Below are 6,000 nucleotides of genomic sequence, written 5' to 3' on the forward strand. Positions count from 1 at the left end.
GAACAATTCATACAAGCAGAGTAAAAAAACATTCGGTACTACCTGTCTGTCTCTAATTTTAAGATTTCCTGAGGTATTCTCTCCCCTCCCTCAAAAAGTCTTTCTTAACTGACCCACTGCAAGTATCATCGTAACACTAGAATTTGCATTTCACTTCCCACGAGCAATGGAATTCTGGATGCCCGTGGGCTTTGGTATTGATTCCTGCCAGTCTAAGCCATGATGCCAGGCACACAGCAGGTACTCAATAAAAGCCTGTTGAAAGAATGAAGGCTCCAACCTACACACACTTCATCGCCCTCATCGTGTCCCATGTTGTCCAAACTCATTTTGGCAAAGAATAACATGCCTTTGCCCTACTTTCCACTGCTCAGCTCCTTTTGGGTTGTTTTTCTTCAACCCTACTTACCCTATCCACATTGGCATTTTCCTGTTACTCACCAGGAGAACCAGTTGAGACTTTCTCAACATTTTCTCTGGCAACCAAATTAAGTTGACTACATATTACTGACTATAGTCTTTCTGCTATGATTTCCTCGTATTGCCCAATAATCCTGTCTCAAACATCAAAGGCCTTCTTTGAAAATAAGGCCAAATTTACCATGAGGAAAAGAGAAATTATTTCCTGGTTTCATTTCAGAAGACGCAAAGAATGGAATCCTTCTGGTTTTTGTGAGATAAACAATGCCCAGTACATGAGACCACAAGGCATTTGCTGTAAGACCACTGACAGAGACGTAAACACTTGGCTTTCCTCACCCAGACCTGAGCAGGACTTTTCCACAGTGAGCTTAGATCCTGAATCTCACAGTTAGTGGTTTGTATCCAACAAGTCTGACAGAGTTTGCCTCAGGGCAAGGGGGGGTTCATGGAGCCAACATAGGCTTCGACTAAGAGTGTACTAGCCACTAGAACCAACCTGAAGGTTAGTCCAGATTCCACTCAAAGCTGGATTTTTCCAATATTAAAGGATGAGAAACACAATCTTCAAGTGATAACACAAAACAAGTGAAAAAATAGTTGATCTAATAGGATAGAGATTTCAGACTGTGAGCAGAAAACCTCACCTACTTCTTCTACTCCTTTGCTGCTACCCTCAGATGGCATGAATGTTGACAAAACTTCATGGGTCATGGGTTCCAGGAAGCCTGAAACAGGACTGAGGAAAAAGAGAATTGTTTCATCTTTTGAACAATAAAATAAACAGTTCTGAAGTATTTGCTTTTTGTAAGGTGCAGTGCTATAAACCATAGTAATTCCACATTAACCCCTTTTATGAATAAGAAAACAGAGGAAAAGCAATTCTTCTAAGATCATAGGCCTCCATCAATATCCAGTTACCTGGCTCCTTGCTAAAAGTGAAAATAGTGGATTAAGAACAATACTACATTTTACAAAACCATGAACTTTTCATCCAATAGTGCATTTTCATCAACACTCACCAAATATTTCTTCAAAACACATTATAAACAGGCCTCATACATAAGTAGGCTTGTGTGGAAGGATTTAAGGTGCTGGGCAGCAGGCTCCTACTGAGGAAGAACTATCATGAAGGAGGATGGAGTCTCATATAACAGGTTGAGAAATTTGGATTTTAAAGCTGAGTAGTGACTTGATTGTGGGACTGATGGAGAATAGTGGACTGATGGAGAATAGTGGAGTGGTGTTAGGTGGACAGTGGGAGCCCAACCACGTGTCAGCAGCAACTGTCAAGGGTATCAATAAGCAGAGTGGAAGCAGGTCTGGAAAAGATGGTACAGATGGTGGAATTACAAAAGGAAGAACAGAAAAGACTGTGCCAGGTTGGGGAAGGAGTCTTAACTCTGCAGCAGATGAGATGTAGGAACAGATTAATGTTTTGATTTGAGGTGGTGTAAACAGAGGTCAGAGGCAGAGCTTGGGCTTCAGAGGGATCCTATAAACCTCTTTCCTACATTCTACCTCCCCTTTTCTATCCATGACCAACCCGAAGGCTCCAAGGTGGCAAAAATCTTCTTTAGGAAGGTTTATGGTAAACATAGACTTCTAGATTAAAACTAAACACACTCTCCCATACCACTCTTCAATCCCAAATACTTGATTCAGGCTCATAAATTATGAAAATATTGCAAGTTGAAGTTCCTGTGGGAGCATACTTAGGACTTGGCTCATTCCCACCAAAAGCAAATTGGTTGGATATATGTGTTCTCTGTGAGTCTTTGGTTCAAATGTAGATATTTTAGGGCTGTCTGATGACAAGAATCTACTTTTTATCATAACTATATAGAAGGTATATATGCACATGGATGAACAAAAACAAGTCATGCTATAGCATGGGGAGATTGTGGGTAGCTCTCTCTCTCTCTTTCTCTCTCTCTCTCTCTCTGTGTGTGTGTGTGTGTGTGTGTGTGTGTGTTGCAGGAGATTGAACCTAGGGCCTTGTGCATGCTAGGCAAGTGCTTGAACAAAGCTACAGCCCCAGCCTGTACATAACTGTGAATAACTTTAAAAACACTTTTATAATTAGTAGTAGATGTTTGTGCAATGAATAAAATTTGAAGGTAATCACTCTTTGATTAAGAAAACTTACTTTGTTGGGACAAGGAAGCTCCCAATTGGGTGTCTGATGCACGATAAATATTTGTTAAACTGAAGTATGGAGGTAACAAGAAATTATTTATGTTAAAGTAGATAAATTTTTTTAAATGGAAAAATCACTATCTTTCCTCTCCCTCCCTAATTTCCATTCTAGTCCCAGATTGCAAGGAGGTTTAAAGTTTGGAGGGAAGAAAGCAAACTGCAGTGTATAATATCTTTTGGAGCCAGGTTAATACTTCTTTATTCAGGGGTCACAAAGTACTGGACAGAAATTATCCAGCACACATGGGTCTTCAGTTAAGTTTTGAAAGGCAGAGAGAGAAACCTTTAATTCATTAAGCATGTCAGTGACAGCTGAAATTTGAACCTAGACCCCCTAGGGCCCTTGGAACACTGATCATCAGGCTCACTTCTTGCCCTCCTTTCTTAAACCCCAGGGGTCTTTGGGGAAGTCAACTGAATTATTTCATGAGTAAAATCTCCTATTCATCCTTAGGCTATGGAAACCACAAACAGTTGTTGAAGAGAGAGGGGATCCCAAGCACTTGAAAAAGTACTTCAAAAAAAGTAAAATATCTGGGTCCATTTGGAGGATGGCATTGGAGTATGGAAAGAAACATAAATCACACTCCTTATCGTGATTGACTGATAATTAGCACCTAAGCAGGTTTTTCCCCCCTCACACCCGTCTCCTCATTTGCTGTCAAAGGACCTATTATACTAGCCTCTACCAATTAACCCTCCCAAGTAAAGCCAGCTCCCAGGAGCTTGGGCAATATCTCTTGAGTGAACTTCTCCTGCAATGTTGCTCTGCTGAGAAACCTTGAAAGAGAATAAAAGGGGACGTCTGTACTGCTTCTGGCCTCCTGAGGGCCAAATTCTGAGTAATATATTTCCATGAGGGAGGATGGTATCAGCAAAGAGGCCTAAGGAGGGAATTCTGGCTTCTTTCATTTTTTGTATAAACTTATTCCAAAAACTCATCTGGAAGGAAAATCTTAACCCCACTGCTGTTTCTACCTGCCTCTGTCCCTCTGACCCCAAGGTGCTTCAAGAGTACCATGGGAACCCTCTGGGTCTCAATTATGGGGCCATTAAAAAGTGCCAATTATAAGACCTCAGAAATGTCCCTGGGAAACCTGTTACACACCTCAAAATGGCCAACCTCTTGCCTCAGATTCACTTTAAGTTCAGAAAACAGGTCATCCAGATGTATGGGTGTCCCAGCCCCCACCTGGGTCCAACAAGACTGTGGGTTAGTATTTTCCATGTTGCCCTTGAGAACATGGAGATAGATTTATTAGCTGTAACCAAAGGGCTAAAAAAGCCATCACAGAGTGGTGCTGCCTGTTCAGAACCCAGTAGTGGCATAAATTAGAAATGTTTACACATTCAAGAATTTTAAAAACCACGTTCATTTAAGGGTCTATGCTTGCAGAGTTCTGGGCAAAAAGAGCTAAGTGACAAATGTGGGCTGGGCACAGGGCATTTGGAGGTGGGACAAGGGCCTGCAACCAAGTATACTTTTCACTTATTCTACTCATAGAGGTAACTCTGAGTCAAAAACTTATGTGAACCCATTTGAGTTTGCAGGGAAGAGATGGGGGGAGCTGCAGAACACCCACCACACCCAGAAAGTGCCTGTTTGGGATTGCTGGTGTGTGGTTTGGGTATTCTTAGCTCTAACTGCCACATCTCTGGAGGAACACAACTCGTGTTTCAAGGGACTCTGCCTCTGCCACCCCAAAACACAACTAAACAAAACCATCTCTAAGACATCTCTAATCCTTCCAGGTCTGCCTGACTCGCACCTCTCAAAGTTCTTCTATTGCCTGGAAAAGCAAACTAAACTGAGTATCTGAAAGTCAAGCAGGCCCTTCAAGAATCCAGCAGAAGATTCTTCCTGGGTTCCTGGCCTTCCTCGCAGCCCTTTCCCACTTGTCCTAGAGATTCATGCCCCCACCTTCTCGCAGTTACATAAACAAAAACCCGAAGAGTACAACCCCAGGAGTACGCTGTGGGCGCCAACACACACGCGCACTCACATACAGGCGCGCGCGGACACACACTCACACACACACACACACACACACACTCTTACAGATGCCTCAGTCTCACAGACACTTCTGGACACCCCTTCAGCCTCTCCCCTTCTAACTCTCCTGTTAGGGGATCTTTTCTGAGGCTCTTTAGGTTCGCTCAGTCCATCATTTTAGTATTTTCCTTTTAAAATGTCAAGGGTGATAACCTCGCCCCCGGAGTCCAAGCGCGAATTGCGTGGTTCTGTGCATCTGCTGACACGGTGAGGGATTCTCCCCCACGGCCCGGCCGGGGACCCGGGACGCTGGGTGTCAGCCTTCGGGGCAAGTCTGGGAGGCGGTCTGGGCCCTCCTTTTACCCCAGAAGCTTCCGGGAACCACGACCCGGCCAAGGAACCTGAAAGCACCGGCCGGGGAACCCGAGGCGGCGTCCTGGCCCCGGCTGCCCTCCGGGCCCAGCTTGTGGGTCCTGCGCCTGGCGCGCCCCGCCGGCCGAGTCCCCAGCCCCAACCCTAGCCCGCAGCCGAGCGCTCAGAGCCGGCTCCAGCCGCCGCGCATCCACCGCAGCCACTCTCCCGCGCTCGCTGGGCGTCCGCCGGCCTGCGGCAGCCTCCCGCCCCCTCCTGTCCCCAAACCAACAAACAGATACAACTTTTTATGAAAAGAAAACAAACTTCAGAGACGTGACTCACCTCTGGTGCAGCCGCAGCCTGGGAAGGGTGAGCCGAAGCCCCGGTGTCAGCGTGGTGGGCGCGGAGAGAGCCACACAGCGCCGGGCTGCCCAGACACACAACACGCACTGTGACACCCGGGGACACACAACACGGGAGAACGGCCGCAGCCGGAGCAACAAAGGAGCCTCGGACCGAGAAGCTGCCGGCCGGGGAGGGAAGCGCGTGTGGCTGAGGGTGTGTGCGCCGTGTGTGTGCGTGTGTGCGTGTGTGTGTGTGTGTGTGTCTGTCTGTCTGTGCGGTGCGTACGCGGCGGCTGACACTAGCTAGCCGGGGCTCAGGGTCCCTGCTGCAGGAAGCCGGGGCCGCGGCGGAGGCAGCAGCAGCAGCAGGAGGACGAGGCAGGGGACGCCGCGCCCAGCGCACCCGATCCCTCCATATGGAAGAAGCTTTTTTGGATGACTGAACTCGCAAACAATTCCTTCTTTTGCTTCTCCTGCCTAGGAGCCTCCCATTACCGCGGGAGGAGGGGAGGGGGGAGCAGAGGAGGCGGGGAGGAGGGGGAGGAGCGAAACGAAGCAAAGAAAAAGTCTTGGAAAGGAAGCTGGGAAAAAAAAAATCCACACAGTCCCCCAAACTCCAGTGCCCCCGCCAACACCCACTCTCCGTTGTTCGTTGGACCCGCGCTCATTTCTAGCTTCTTTTTTTTTTCC

The 6,000-nt window shown here is 46.9% G+C and overlaps 1 protein-coding gene across 6 annotated transcripts in view; it reads right to left on the bottom strand.

Moving 5' to 3' along the window:
- The window catches only part of Boc (BOC cell adhesion associated, oncogene regulated), a 78,537-nt gene extending 72,779 nt beyond the window's left edge, over positions 1 to 5,758 (bottom strand). For 4 of the 6 annotated variants that reach the window (XM_076868223.2, XM_076868222.2, XM_076868221.2 and 1 more), the window contains exons 1-2: positions 5,309 to 5,758; positions 1,068 to 1,159 (exon numbers count right to left, since the gene is read on the bottom strand). The gene's annotated coding sequence lies outside the window, so the exon portion shown is untranslated. The remainder of the gene's footprint in view (positions 1 to 1,067; positions 1,160 to 5,308) is intronic. The other 2 variants (XM_076868219.2, XM_076868220.2) reach the window with 2 other exon arrangements.
- Between the last annotated feature and the right edge of the window lie 242 nt (positions 5,759 to 6,000).

The sequence above is a fragment of the Callospermophilus lateralis genome, chromosome 10 (genome assembly GCF_048772815.1).
Source record: "Callospermophilus lateralis isolate mCalLat2 chromosome 10, mCalLat2.hap1, whole genome shotgun sequence".
Taxonomy (NCBI): Eukaryota; Metazoa; Chordata; class Mammalia; order Rodentia; family Sciuridae; genus Callospermophilus; species Callospermophilus lateralis.